The sequence below is a fragment of the Hyperolius riggenbachi genome, chromosome 10 (genome assembly GCF_040937935.1).
Source record: "Hyperolius riggenbachi isolate aHypRig1 chromosome 10, aHypRig1.pri, whole genome shotgun sequence".
In the NCBI taxonomy this organism is placed as follows: domain Eukaryota; kingdom Metazoa; phylum Chordata; class Amphibia; order Anura; family Hyperoliidae; genus Hyperolius; species Hyperolius riggenbachi.
The window spans coordinates 65,720,769-65,736,490 of record NC_090655.1 but is presented as its reverse complement, the minus strand read 5'-3'; the positions used below and the strand labels follow the sequence as shown (position 1 = coordinate 65,736,490).

The 15,722-nt window shown below is 45.2% G+C and overlaps 1 long non-coding RNA gene across 1 annotated transcript in view; it reads right to left on the bottom strand.

The window, feature by feature from the left end:
- Nucleotides 1-15,722, bottom strand: part of LOC137534184 (uncharacterized) — an 80,393-nt gene that overhangs the window by 43,782 nt on the left and 20,889 nt on the right. Inside the window, exon 2 of the long non-coding RNA XR_011024325.1 lies at nucleotides 2,930-3,021. This is a non-coding gene — a long non-coding RNA (uncharacterized lncRNA). The remainder of the gene's footprint in view (nucleotides 1-2,929; nucleotides 3,022-15,722) is intronic.

The following is a 15,722-nucleotide window of genomic DNA, read 5'->3' as shown; positions in this document are numbered from 1 at the left end:
AAATACGGCTTGCTACATATGAAAGAGAAGGGTGCAAATGGGGAGCAACACATGAAAATGGAAGCTGATGCCCAAGGGAACTGTATATGAAAGATAGGGGCTACAGTACATAGATGTTATACATGCAAGACGGGGCTACACATGGAATGGGAGGGGCTCTACTGCACATGGAAGAGGTGCCATAACGTATTCGGCCTAGGGGTGGAAAAAGTATAAATCCAGCCTTGGTACTTGTGCAGCCAATTATTCATACAGGAGGCTAGGAACTTCGATGGCATCTATACAGATTTTGCTATTTTGTTGGCCACACCCCCTTTGGCACCTCCCTTATACCTTTTTTTTAAAGGACCTTACTTGAGGTGATGAGCCTGAATTCGGTGTTTTTCCTGTAACTTACCCTTGTGGCCAGGGTTTAATCCAGTCCTCTCCCTCTTACCCTGTGACCACTGTAAGCATACTTACAGCTTATGGTTGTGTGTGCAGGGTGCACATGGATGCATTTTGTAGCTCCATTGTGGGATTAGTTTGATGTACTATCTGTCCCAGGAAGAGAGGTTAGGATGTGTGCCCCTAATCTTTAGCTTGCTGCACTGAATATTTGCAGGCTTGCTCAGGCCCGGATTTACCTCACAGGACCCTATAGGTACAGGTGGCCTGGCACCCTAGACTCCGCCCTCCATGAACCTACGAACCCCCGCCAAATTGAACCGCAAGTGTGCTGGCTGTCCCAGGTGTCACTTCTCCCTTACTTACCTTGCCTGTCATAGTATTAGGTAGCCAGAAGCACCCTCAATATTAAGTAGCTAGAGGTGCCCCCAAGTATTAAGTATCTAGAGGTACCCTCAGTATTAAGTAAGTAGACTGAAGGGAGATCTCGTCAGTGGAATGCCGAGAGCCAGGTGAGTAACCCCTTATTTACACACTGCTCGGGATTCTGCATAGGGAAGGAGGGAGGGAGGCAATCAGGGTGGGTAGTGAGCCGCCTTTCCAGCATCAGGCGCCTGTATTTGCCTAGTGGTAAATCCGGCCCTGTGCTTGCTCTATGCATGTGATAGCGCCAGAGTTGGGACGCATAAGAACTCTGGGGAGTCTCTACGCAGTGTATGTGACTACACAGGAGATGTATTATTTTGTAACCCAGATCCTGGCTTTTAACTTAGCATTAGGGCAGCCCCCTCCTTCAACATCTTCAAGAAAGCCCTCAAAACTCACCTTTTTACTCTGGCCTACTACCCCTCAAAAGTGCTCTAAACCTACAGCTGAACTCTTGTTCCCTACCTTTCGTGTCCTTACCGCTCCCTCTAGATTGTAAGCCTTTGGGCAGGGTCCTCCTCCTTTTGTGTCCTACCTGATCATGCACCTGCATTACTGTGCACCCATGCTATGCATCTGAGTGAACCTAACTTGCCTAATCTCCATGCTCCATCCAGTGACTGACTAAGCATTACCTTGTACTCATACTGTGCTGTGTGATCTGGTCTTTCTTGTATTCAGGTATTGCCATTTTGCTGTATGTCACCCCTAAATATTGTCTGTAACTTTAATGTCCAGCGCTGCGTAATATGTTGGCGCTTTATAAATACAATAAATAAATAAACAGCAGTGGCTCCTGAATGATTGATTTGCACGAAAGCATTTGCATGTGAGGGTTAATCGATTTTAGAGTACAAGCGCCAGGCTGGTAAAGAAGCACGATTTGAGCTTATTGTCAGTTTGGGGTTGATCAAAGTCGGCTGCTTTTTAAAAATGGAAAGATCATTTTGAACAACATTCAATTGCAAACAGATTTGTGCAGCAGCGACTGATATTTATTGGATATTTTGGGGAACGGAATATTACTTTAAGCATCTGCTTACTGTATTTCATCACCGTGCAGAAGCGAACTGGCAGGACATCAAGTGCGATGTGTTGTGAAATCTCTGATCTATACCTTCACAATATCAGGACGTTCACAGGGCATCCGAATAATAATAAAGAGAAGTAATAATACAGGCATCAGGGGTGATTTACTGCTGCGATGAGCACTGATGCCAAACTGCTCACTTCAACCCGCTGGTCATATGCAGAGAAGCTGCTACGGTTTCACAAGAAGAGAGAACATCACTTCACTGCAATCCCAACACTAAGCCATTTTCTGCATGGAGTTTGTGCTTTTCCATAATAGGCTCACCATAAAAGTATCAATTCTTTGGTTATAAGAACATGAGACAATTACCGGTAAAAAAAAATAAAAACATTTATACATACCTGGGGCTTTCTCCAGCCCCCTTCAGGCTGATCAGTCCCTCGCTATCCTGCCGGCATACCTATGAATCAACCGCCGGGAGATTTCAGTGCAGGGCAAAGCCGATAAATGGCTCACCCTGCTCCTGCACAGGTCCTGGTGGTGTTAATTACTATTCCCCCTCCAGGCCGCCATGAATGGTGGAGAAATATTTAATTAGACTGCCAGCTATTGCTGGTGGCCAAATTACAGTATATTTATAGTAATTTCGGCTCCGTCTTTTGAGTGAGCACCACTATAGCTGAAATTCCTATTATGGCCAGATCTCCTGCGCTGTTTTTACAGCACTCGTCCTTCCTGGATATTCCGCTAGGTGACCTGGTAATTCCTCCAGTTGGAGCATTTTGCGCATGTGCATCCCATCATCGGGAGCATTCTGTGACTGCGAAGTACTACAGGGCGAGCGCAGAACGCTCCCAGCCACGGGGGTACGACAGGGGAGCGCGTGGTCGGACTGCACTGACTGGTGGATTTACTGAGCTGCCTAGCGTAGGATCAAGGTGTCCTGGGAACAAGGCGAGAGCACGATCAGCTTGAAGGGGACTGGAGGAAGCCCAGGTATGTATACATTTTTTTTTATCGTCTCAAGTACAGAGGCACTTTAATATATATAATCAAATGCAGTAAATTATTCAGGATACCCACTTTTATAGAAATATTCCTGGTTTCAGCAGCGATGTCACAGTCTAGGCTGTTTAGCTATACGGAATTCTCCACCAACTCAGTTCTTCTCATCTCTAAAAGATAAGCAACAGCATAATAACCTTTACAAAAAAGAATTTCAAGAGCTCAGGTCCACTTTAAAGTATTAGAGGAAGAGGATCAGCAGGATAGCCAGGCAACTGGTATTGCTTAAAAGGAAATACATAGGTCAGCCTCCTATCCCACTTGCTGCAGTTGTCCTTGTACAATCCAGAGAGAGTAACAGTTACAGGCTCACAAAGATAAGCAATCTCGGTTTTATAGGACTTTAAAATCACAAAAGAGAGGTAATCTTAACTTGTGGACAGTCCAAGCAACATAAGCGATGCATGCATAAAGCGACTATGTTATTTGCCTAACACCCTTCACAAAGTGCATAAATCTTAGTAAGCATTACCATGGTAATCTATCATCTCGATGACACATTAGGATTACCGCTCTTTTGTGAATTTACCTTGCAATTTACAGCTGGCTCCAAATGATATTGCATTATTGAATTGTGTGGCACTAAAATATGTTTAAAGGTTTTTTTTTTTTTTAAAAAGTGGACCTGAACTCAGAACTCCTCTCTGCTCTAAAAGATACAGAATAACCTTTAGGCCTGGAACCCACTAAAAACCGCAAACGCAAAACGCAACCGCTAGCGTTTTGTCTGAGTGGTTTGCAAGCGGATTCATGCGCGTTTTTGGCCGTGTTTTGCAACATTGTATTTTTTTCTCCAGCGGGTGCCTAGCGTTTTGCGTTTTGCGTTTTTATCCTGATTGGTCCTGTGAATTATTTTTAATTTTGTTACAGTGTGCTGAACCGCAAAACCGCTCAGTTTAGGTTTTGCTGAGCGTTTCTGCTAGCATTTCAATATTTTACATTGAAGCGCTAACGCTCCCAAAATGCTGCAGGTCCTGCGTTTGCGTTTCTGGGAAACGCAAACGCTCCTGTGGAAGTTGCCCCATCCATTAACATTAGCCCAGCGTTTTGGCAAACTGCTAGCGTATCGCAGTGCTGCCAAAACGCTGCCAAAAGCGCTCCTGTGGGTTCCAGCCCTTAAAGGGTACCTAAACTCAGAGGGATATGGATGTTTCCTTTTAAACAATACCAGTTTCTTGGCAGCCCTGCTGATCTCTTTGGCCACATACAGACATCAGACCATAGTCTTTGGAAAATGAAAGATCACAGACCAATCTTACCACCCTTCCTGTAGTATAAGAGCCATACTCTACACAGTCTTTTCTATGGAGCTGAACTCCACATCAGGAAAAAATCTTTGCAAGATGCTGCACACACAGATGCTGTACAGACACAAAAGATCAGTATCTGCAAAAGATCTGTTCCTGCCAAAAATCCATTCCTGCAAATTGCAATGATAGTCTATGAGATCTGCAGATCATCATACACACATGATTTAACTGACATTCATCTGTAGATCAGATCCACCAGGATGGATTTTCAGATCTGCAGATCTGCAGATGAATGTCAGTTAAATCATGTGTGTATGATGATCTGCAGATCTCATAGACTATCATTGCAATTTGCAGGAATGGATTTTTGGCAGGAACAGATCTTTTGCAGATACTGATCTTTTGTGTCTGTACAGCATCTGTGTGTGCAGCATCTTGCAAAGATTTTTTTCTGATGTGGAATTCAGCTCCATAGAAAAGACTGTGTAGAGTATGGCTCTTATACTACAGGAAGGGTGGTAAGATTGGTCTGTGATCTTTCATTTTCCAAAGACTATGGTCTGATGTCTGTATGTGGCCTTTGGCTGCAGTAGTGGCTCAATCACACACCTGAAGCAAGCTTGCAGCTAATCCAGTCTGACTTCAGTCAGAGCGCCTGATCTGCATGCTGGTTGAAGGGCTGTGGCTAAAAGTATTAAGGCTCATACACACATGTGAAAGATCACAGACCAATCTTACCACCCTTCCATGTAGTATGAGAGCCATACCTACACAGTCTTTTCTATGGAGCCGAACTCCCCATCAGAAAAAAATCTTTGCAAGATGCTGCACACAGAGATGCTGTACGGACACAAAAGATCAGTATCTGCAAAAGATCTGTTCCTGCCAAAGATCCGTTCCTGCAAATTGCATTCATAGTCTATGAGATCTGCAGATCATCATACACACCTTGTTTAACTGACATTCATCTGCAGATCAGACAATCATCTGCAGATCTGAAAATCCATCCTGGTGGATCTGATCTGCAGATGAATGTCTGTTAAACAAGGTGTGTATGAGATCTGCAGATATCATAGACCAGCCTTTCTCAACCTCTCTACCCTGAAGGAACCCTGCAAATAACTTTTGGATCGCAAGCAACCCCTGCAAACAATCTTTTGATCTCGAGGAACCCCTGCATTTATTTTGCAGGAGGCATGGTCTTTAAAAGTATGTGTAGCTGTTTATTTCACTACCCCCTATTACACTGCCACACATTATACTGTCTCCTGAGCCCGCAATTTAGTGCTTCTTGTTGCAGTACCACCTATTATAGTGTGCTCTATTATACTTCCCCCACGATGGGAGAAAATGCCAAGGAACCCCTGCAGAGTGCTCAAGGAACCCTGGGGTTCCTGGGAACCCTGGTTGAGAAAGCCTGTCATAGACTTAGGCCTGGTGCACACCACAATCCGCTAGCAGATCCGTAAAATGCTAGCAGATTTTTAAACGCTTTTTTTTATTTTTATGAGGTGTTTTGCTAGCGTTTTGTGGATTGCTGCTGCGGGTTTCAGTGTAACATATTTCATATATTGTTACAGTAAAGCTGTTACTGAACAGCTTCTGTAACAAAACCGCCAGTCAAACCGCTCTGATCTGCTGTTTTTCAGAGCGGTTTGCGGTTTTCCTATACTTAACATTGAGGCAGAAACGCGACCGCAATCCAAAAAATGCCTCACCTCTGGAGGATTCGTTTCTGCAAAACGCCTCCCGCTCTGGTGTGACCCACCCCATTGAGATACATTGACCAAGCGTATCCGCAGCCGCAAGCGGCTGCACAAACGCTCAAAATGCCGCTCGGTGTGCACCAGCCCTATGAATGCAATGTGCAGGAACGGATCTTTTGCAGGAACAGATCTTTTGCAGATACTGATCTTTTGAATGTCTACAGCATCTGTGTGTGCAGCATCTTTGTGGGCAGCATCCTGCAAAGATTTCTGTCTGATGGGGAGTTCAGCTCCATAGAATAGACTGTGTAGGTATGGCTCTCATACTACATGGAAGGGGGTAAAATTGGTCTGTGATCTTTCATTTTCCAAAGACTATGGTCTGATGTGTGTATGAGCCTTTAGAGACACAGGATCAGCAGGAGATTCAGGCAACTGGTATAATTTTAAAAGGAAAAATCCACATCCTTCTCAGTTTAGGTTCCCTTTAAACAAAAAAAATGTCTGTTACAGCTGATACAAATCCTACAATAAATCTGCAGTTTCTACTTTCTGATTCATGGAAGCAGACATATTGTTTACAGCCTGTGCTTCTCTGCCATAGGCAGTCATGTGACACAGGGAGGAGATCAAATTACAACTAGTGATTAGACAAAAATGAGGGGGAATTACACAGGCTAAACTCTTTAAATACATCCAGGGAGCATTTCTGTTATGTTTTCCTTGTGTCCTGTGCAAGAGTTCAGGTCCACTTTAAAGCAGAATTTCACTTAAAGATGAACTATGACATCACATGTAGTAAATTATTCAGGATATCCACTGTTATGTTAAATATTCTGATTTCAGCATCAGAAATACTTCCTGTAGCTATACATTGCTGCATATTGGTAGGTAGACCTGCCCTCCCACTGAGGCTTTAATATGCAGAATTCTTCCTCCAAAGCATTCTAGAAGACCAGGTATATTTTGTACTAGCTTTAGAACTCTGAGTACCGAACATTCCGCAGAGATCACCTTCCAGCACTAAATATGTTGTAGCCTGTGATAAATTTCAGAAAGTAAATCAGGGAGTGGAAAGATTTTACAATGGGCAAAAACTGAGTAAATGATTTATAAGTGAATATTGTATAAAAAAATAAGCAATTTTATAGTGTGGCTGGATAGTGTACTGGTTAAGGTCTCTGCCTTTGACATGGGAGACCAGGGTTCGAATCCTGGCTAGGTCAAGTACCTATTCAGTAAGGAGTTCAAGGCAAGACTCCCTAACACTGCAGGGTGGCCTCCTGAGCGCGTCCCAGTGGCTGCAGCTCTTGAGCGCTTTGAGTCCGACAGGAGAAAAGCGCTATACAAATGTTCAGATTATTATTATTATTTGTTCGGCTTTAAAGAACCAGTCTACATGATGGACCGGTGCCCTTTAAAAGACAGTGGTCTTCATCTGATGCATGAATGCCACTTCTGGATCCCATCGTGGGTCCCCCGCGTTTCTCGCAGTCATAAATCTTCCCCTCCCCGTGCCTTGTCTCTGATCAGCGCAGCCCGTCAAGGGCGTAAATGGGTAATATCGCTATAAATTATATTTCTGATTTTTAATTATACACTACACTACCTCCGCTACGTGGAACAAGTCCGACTGAAACTGGAAATTAACCCCTTTCATGCCAGGGTTGCCACACTAGGCGATCTCTCGGATGTGACAAAAACATTGGGTTATTAAACGTACAAGTATCGTGCATAATTTACTGCTTTGGAGGCCAGGATTGCCGTCTTATCCCTTTAAATACTGACACATATGAATTATACATGCCTTGTGGCTAGTTAGATGCAGTTTAGGCATTATGTGTGAGTAACCCCAGAACCTGTACGACTTAGATGTGTCGGTATTTAAAGGGATGAGGTGGCAACCCTGTTGGAGGCTGCCATATGTATTTCCTTTCAAACAATACCCTGCTGGTCTATTTGGCTGCAGTAGTGTCTGAATTACCAGAAACAAGCATGCAGCAAATCCAGTCAGATCTGACAATAATGTCAAAAACACCTGATCTGCTGCATGCTTGTTCAGGGTCTATGGCTAAAAGTCTTAGAGGCAGAGGATCAGCAGGACAGCCAGGCAATGTGCATTGTGTAAAAGGAAATACATATACCAGTCTCCATATCCCTCTCACTTCAAGTGTCCTTTGAGGTCACTGAAGAACATAACCTGGAATGGGTTTTTAACCCTTGCCCACTATTAGGTGGAAAAAGTGTGGAATCCTCACTTGGGTAATATCAGATTGCAGCGAGACTTGGTTTACATGGGCATTTATTTTAAAGTGACTGAATGCACACAAAATCCTAGTAGATAACTCTATGATTTGCCCAGGTGTTTTTGAATCATTTATTGTGTGATGGGCATGTTTTTCAGGCGTCTATACCAAGTGATTTAGTGGCTGATCATGCTTTTATTTTCTAGGCACTGGTGGACAAAGTACACAGGGGATACCGGGACCCTGGACTGACATTTTCCAACCCAGCCACTACAAATCAGACTAGCAGTACCCTCTATTAAGAGCAGTCAGGTTTCAAGCGGACCTGAACTCTTGCACAGGATAGAAGGAAAACAGAGAATTGCACCCTGTATGTATTTAGAGAGTTTACCCCGTTTTATCCCCCCTCATCTGTGACTAATCACAACTGTAATTTGATCTCTCAGCTGTGTCAGCACAGCAATATCGGCAGCCTAGGCAAAGCTGCTACATTTGTAAACACAGGATGTGAACCCTATGTCTGCTTACATAAAAGCAGGAAGTAGACACACTGCAGATGTATTTCAGGATTTCTATCAGCTGTAACAAAATAATGTTTTTCTTTAAAAACCCTCCTGGTGGTCTATTAAAAACCGCAAGGGAGAAGCGCAGCAGTTTTTTTTTTAAATCATGTAGCATGATAGCTCGCTACATCCCCCCACCCTCTTCGATCGCCTCCGGCGATAAAGCCCGTCCGGAAATCCCGTTCTGAACGGGATTTTCATTAGGGCTTCCCCCGTCGCCATGGTGACGGGCGGGATGACGTCACCGATGTCATCCACGTTGTGACGTCAAAGGGAGTCCCGATCCACCCCTCAGCGCTACCTGGCACTGATTGGCCAGGCAGCGCATGGGGTCTGGGGGGGGCGGCGCAGCGGGTAGCGGAGAATCGGCGCGGTGGCATTCGGTGTGCACACGCAGTAGCAAATCCTAAAGGAGTTATCAATCAAAATGTGCTGCCCCATGATGTACTGTATTTTTTGGACTAAAAGATTAACTTTTTCTCCCCCAAAAGTGGGGAAACAATAACTGCGTCTTATAGTCCAAATGCAGGAAGTCCCTGACTTGTGAACGCCTGACAATCCGAACCTCCAACCCGCCGCAATGTCAGGGACTTCCTGTACTGTGCCCATTCAGAGGAGGACACAGGGGGACAAACGGAGGACACAGGGGGCATAGAGGAGGACACAAGGGGGACAGAGGAGGACACAAGGGGGACAGAGGCGGACACATGGAGGACACAGGAGGACAGAGGAGGACACAGAGAGACACAAGAGGTACAAGAGTACATGAGGTACAAAGGGGGCATAATCCACAAGATGCCCCTTCACTATGGATGCACCATGTTTAGTATATATTTTTTTCCCCTGGTTTAAGTCCTCTAAAACTAGGTGCATCTTATGGTCAGGAGCGTTTTATAGTCTGAAAAATACTGTACTTACCTGGGGCTTCCTCCAGCACCTTGCAGCTGACATGTCCCTCGCAGCATCTCCGCTTGCAGCCGCCAACCCAGGGTCCCCGTTGGTGCAGAGGCCGACCTCGAGGTCGTCTTGACTGCGTCTGCGCAGTGCACTGTGGACAGCGTGGACTTGATTGACAGCGGTGCTCATACAGGCGCAGATGGGGGACCCCGGGCCGGTGGCTGCGAGCGGAGATGCTGCAAGGGACATGTCGGTTGCAAGAGGCTGGGGGAAGCCCCGGGTAAGTATATCATGGGGCAGCACAGTTTGATGGATAACTCCTTTAAAGATAATTACTGAACAGCTACATGCATAAGATAGAGAACACCGAGCCGAGGCAGCCGTTCAGGACTGTCTTGGCCGATAGGGGGATAACTACATTGGGTCAGGTCCCTCCACCAGGATCTGTCGGCTGGAGAAGGGGGGTGTCGACTGGGAGTTAGGGGAGCCCGGTCCTGTACATAATGCAGAGCAGCAGCTCTCTTCAGTTGCATGTGCCATGCAGCCAGCCAATCGCCGTGCGGCTTCAGTACCATGTTTGAGAGATGAATATACACAGTGTGTAGAACAGCTCGTTTAACCTCACAGCAGGATTAATAGAGAAATGAGAATGTCAAACATAGGATTACCCCATACAATAGACACACATCATTTATCTCTTCTATCAATCAGCAGTATTGCTCACATCCCAACCCTCTCATTATTATTAGATTACTGTAAAGAAACTTTCCTTCGCAGCAGTAATCTGCGGTTATAACCTGCTATCTGTACAAGTCTCTGTCCTGCAGACATGGAAACAACCAGTACCAGGCAGCAGCAATATGCCATTATAGCCTATCTGTCCAAGCCTCTGTCCTGCAGACACTGAAACAACCAGTACTACTACCACGCAGCATTATAGCCTATCTGTCCAAGCCTCTGTCCTGCAGACACAAACAACCAGTACCAGGCAGACTGGTCAAATCTATGCAAATTAGGGGCATATCTGGGTAATACAGACTCTGTGGCAAACACTAAAATTAAGCGGCCCCCTCCCCCCCCCCGGTCAGAGACCGCTTCCACCCTAAGAACAGCATCCTTTATTGCGTACGTGTATTATGGTTACCTGCGTTTTTGGGCTTGGGATATTGCTAAAGTTACTTTTTTGGAAATACCTCTTCTTATTCCCTTTCTGTCCTCTTTTCTAACACAGAGCCAAGTGCTCAGTGTTATGCACCCTACATACATAAATTAAGTAGCTATGTTCCCCAGATAATAGAATTAATCTGATCTGAGATCTGAGTGACAGGGAGGCACGGGGGCAGGCAAGGTGGCGTAGCACAGGGGTGGGCATGGCGCCCATGGTGCTATTGCGCCCATGATGCTGTGGCACCCATGGCGCAAGCCATGCCTGCACCCCTCTAGATACGCCTCTGATACTTATAAGAGCTAAATGGGGAGCTCTGGCCTTCCTATATTACGTGGTGCATTGCAGAGTTGTAAGAAACTAACTGACATAACTTGCAACTGCACGGATTATTATTATTTAGTATTTAAATAATACTGACATCTTCCGCAGCGCTGTACAGAGTATATACTGTAGTCTTGTCACTGACTATCCTAAGAGAAGCTCACAATCTAATTCCTATCATCAAGGGCGTAACTAGAATTCACTGGGCCCCCCTGCAAAACTTTGGATGGGGCCCCCTCCCCAGCACACTGAATAGAGACTGTCTACAAATCTTTGTCTACAAAACTTTGCATGATGCGTGATCAGTGGCTCAGCAGATGCAGTCATTAGAACAAATGTGCAGAGGGCAGAAAGTTTTTTTCTCTCCTTGCTCTTAGTTGTCAGTCTCTCAGGAGAGGGCCCCTGTTGCTTCTGGGCCCCCCTGCGGCTGCATCCCTTGCAGGGTCTATTTTTATGCCCCTTCCTGCCATAGTCACATGTTCATTATAGTCTATGGACATTTTTTGGGGGGAAGCCAATCAGCTTATGGCCAGGGTCACACTTAGCAGAATCCCATGTGTTTTCCACTAAGTGCTATGGGGAAAACACGTGGTTCTGCTAAGTGTTACTCTAGCCTATCTGTATGTGCTTGGGATTGCTTTTAATGAGCTCATGCATGGCAACTTTAAAGATGAGTACGCATCTTTGACGGATGTCTCCTGTCAATGATCAGGACCTGATCCCCTTGGGCTGGGGGGGGGGGAGGGCGAAAAGCGGTCCGTGTGATGTCACGCGGGGGAGCAGCACGAACAATGGGTTTGGTGGCAGGATCGGCGCTATTGGGGTTGAGTAGATCTGCCCGGCGGATTGCTCGTGGGTTGGGTGTCATCGCTGCTTGCCTTACACATGCCTGATTATCACTTTTATTATCATTATTTCTTCTTCTTATTATTATTATTATGAAAGTAAAGCAGTTGCTCAGACTAATCAGAATCCTTGCAGCACTGGATCCCCGGTTCAAATCCCAGCCAAGGCACTATCTGCAATGAGTGTGTATGGTCTCTTCGTGTGTGCGGGTTTCCTCCATGCACTAGTTTCCTCCCACATCCAAAAAATGCAGAAAAGTAAACTGGAAAACCCTAAATTGGCCCTAGACTATGAAGGACATATGACTATGGTAAGGATTAGATTGTGAGCCTCTCTGATAGACAGTCAGTGACAAGACAGTATACTCTGTACAGCGCTGTGGAAGATATCGGCGATATATATTAATACTAAATAATAATACTGCGCTACACACCGTGCTCCGCCGTTTACACGATGTGCATCGCCCATAGACTTCCATTACCCCAAGCACAGTGCGATAAGCACAGTACTCACAGTAACACACTGTTGCTCTTGTCTCAGCTCAGATACTTCCAGCGCACCGCAAGGGACTGCAATAAGTATGTTCATTGCTTTTGCAGTCCCCTGCGGCAAAATAGGGTAATGCAACACAGGTTTACCCTGCTAGCGTAAAAGGGGCCTTACAGGACATCCGAGGCAAAAAATAAATTATGTCTATCCTTCTAAAAATCACTTTTTTAGTTATTCCAGTTCTATTTTATATTCAAATCTAATTTTGAAGCTTTTACTGTTTCATGGCCTCTTCTCAATAACACATTCATTAAAGTCTGACAGAGCTAAAATCTATGAACTATTGCATTTTTTTTTATTCTTTCCTGCTCTCAGGAGCCATTTTTTTGCCAGGAAAGTGTTTTATGGTTGTAATTCCTTATCAGTGAGGGTTAAGGCTAGTACACACTAGCAATTTTGATTGACCAATGATTGCTCAATTTTACCACCTCCATGTAGTAAGACCATTTACCTATATAATCTGCATAGAATTGAAAATCTGTTTGGCCCTCATACTACATGGAGGTGGTAAAATTGAGCAATCATTGGTCAATCAAAATTGCTAGTGTGTACTAGCCTTTACGCTATAGTCCGCCCCAGTTCAGACCTAGACAAAAACTCACTTACATACCTGATGTGTAACTCTTTCAGGCAGAGAAAGTAAAAAAGGAACACAGCCTAGTTATTTGTGTGTTTGGCACTGTACATACACGTCACCTCGGGTTGTCCTTTAAGAGTAAAAAAAAAAAAAAAAAACGAGAGGGGCAGGAAGGTTCATGGTACATTACCACTGTGCCTTAGCGCTGCAGTATCTGCCTGCTGTGTGCTCTGTGCAGGTGTTTCCGTTCCTGAACCACACATAAGCAGTGGCTGGAAAGTTTTGATGAATGACTCAGTCGCTTAAGAGATGCTAATTTATGCACACATTATGCAAATGCTTTCATTTGTGTGCATAATTAGGAACTAAATTAATTCAAAACTTTGTTTCTGGCTGTTATGTCTTTTTGAAAGAGAAAATGAAGACGGGAAAAAAAAACAACAACATTAAAACAAGCATTAATGGTAGCAGAGAAGTTTGCTGAATTGAATCTAAAGTCTGCTACATACATCCAGTTTCGATTGGCCAATCACTGACCGATTTTACCACCTTCATGTAGTATGAGAGCCAACAGGTATTGAATACTATGAGCAGATTGTGTAGGTGAGCTCTCATGCTATATGGGGGTGGTAAAATTGATCAGTGATTGGCCAATCATATTGAAAGTGTGTACCGATTGGCCAATCACTGAGGGCTCCGCTTCTGACACAGGAGACCTGGGTTCAAATCTTGGCTCTTCCTGTTCAGTAAGCCAGAACCTATTCAGTAAGGATTCCTTGGGCTAGACTCCCTAACACTGTTACTGCCTACTAAGAATGCCGTAGTGAGTCCGCCAGGAGAAAAGCACAATAAAAATGTTATTTGTCTTGACTACATGGAGGTGTTAAAATTGGTCAGTTATTGGCCAATCAGAATTGAAGGTGTGTACCAGGCTTACAGGTGCGTACTCACACTACATTCTCGGCAGAGACAGTCGTTATCCGCCATCTCATCAGAGTTTCATCTAGCGCATATATGTCAAACTCCGGCCCGCGGGCCAAATCTGTCCCTCGGAGCCATTAAATGTGGCCCTCAAAATGGTTCCCCCCACTTTGCAGTATGTTTGGTCCACTTTAGACCACCAGAGAAGCTATATTGGAGGTGAAGCTCTAGAACACCAGGGAAGCCATATGGGGAAGGGAGGGGGAAAGCACTGGACACCATGGAACTGTATAGTGGAGGGTGGGGGCCTCTAGACACCAGGGAACTGTATAGGGGAGAGAGCACCACTAGACACCAGGGAACGGTATGGGGGTTGGAGGGGAGCCATTAGACAACTGAGAACTTTATAATTGAGGAAGGTGGCCAGTAGACATTGAGGTTGGCCTGTGACTTGGTCCCAGTGTACAATTTCGGCCCACTTTGTATTTGAGTTTGACACCCCTGATCTAGAGTCTATATGAGGTTTAGGGCAGCCCCCGGATTTACATCACAGGAGCCTATATGCACAGATGTCCTGGCACCCTAGACTTTGCCCTCCTTGAACCTACAAACCCCCACCGCACCATACTGCAAGTGTGCTGGCTGTCCCAGCTGTCAATTCTACCTTACTTTCCTTGCCCATCATAGGTAGCTACAGGTGCCCCTTAGTATTAGGTAGCCAGAGGTACCCTGAGTATTAAGTAGTCAGTGGTGCCATCAGCTGAAGAGAGATCTCATCAATGTAATGCAGAGAGCAGGGTGAGTAACCTCTCATTTACACTCCACTCGGGACTCTGCATAGGGATGGAGGGAGGGAGGCACTCGGGGAGGGGAGTGAGCTGCCTTTCCACCAACAGGCGCCTGTAGGCACGTGCCTACAGTGCCTTCTGGCAAATCCATCCCTGGTTTAGGGGCTTTGTTGATGAGATCGCTATGTACACCCACTGCAGCCACTATGATGGATTACCGTTAACCCAGCTGGACTATTCTGTCTTTTAAAACCTCATCCTACCCAAGTTCCCAGCTCTGCCCTCCTGCTACAAACACCATGAGGGGCTCCCCCACCCCTGCTGGACTTCTGTGTGATGTTGTACACAGTCTAAATGATGTGTGTTTGAGAAATGAATATGCACAGTGTGCAGAACAGCTCGTTTAACCTCACGGCGGGATGAATATAGCAATGAGAACGTCAAACATTACATTACCCCATACAATAGACACACATCATTTATCTCTTCTATCAATCAGCAGTATTGCTCAGCCCAATTGTTATTCAATTACATTGAAGAAAAAAAAATGTTCTTGGCATTAGCTTCATACATTCATCATATATCATCACATATCCCTGCAAGTCTCTGTACTGCAGGCACTGAGGTGCTCAAACAACCAGGCAGCTTGGTGAAATCAGAGATAAAGTGCTGGTGGTCAAATGTGGTGTAGGAAATCCGAAACACCCGAATACTCCCGATTACCGCTGTTCAGCACCCAAACAAGCGCACAGGGTCATGAGGAGTTCACTGACTTGCGTGGCATTTTCATGTGACTCCGATACTTCCTCCTTCCAGTTTGGAATTACATTTCACGTGATTTTGATGTTTCCGCCTTCCGGTTTGGAATTACTGTTCACATGACTCCGATACTTCCTCCTTCCGGTATGGAATTCCGTTTCACGTGACTCTGGTACGTCCTCCTTCCGGTTTGGAATTCCGTTTCACGTGACTCCGATAC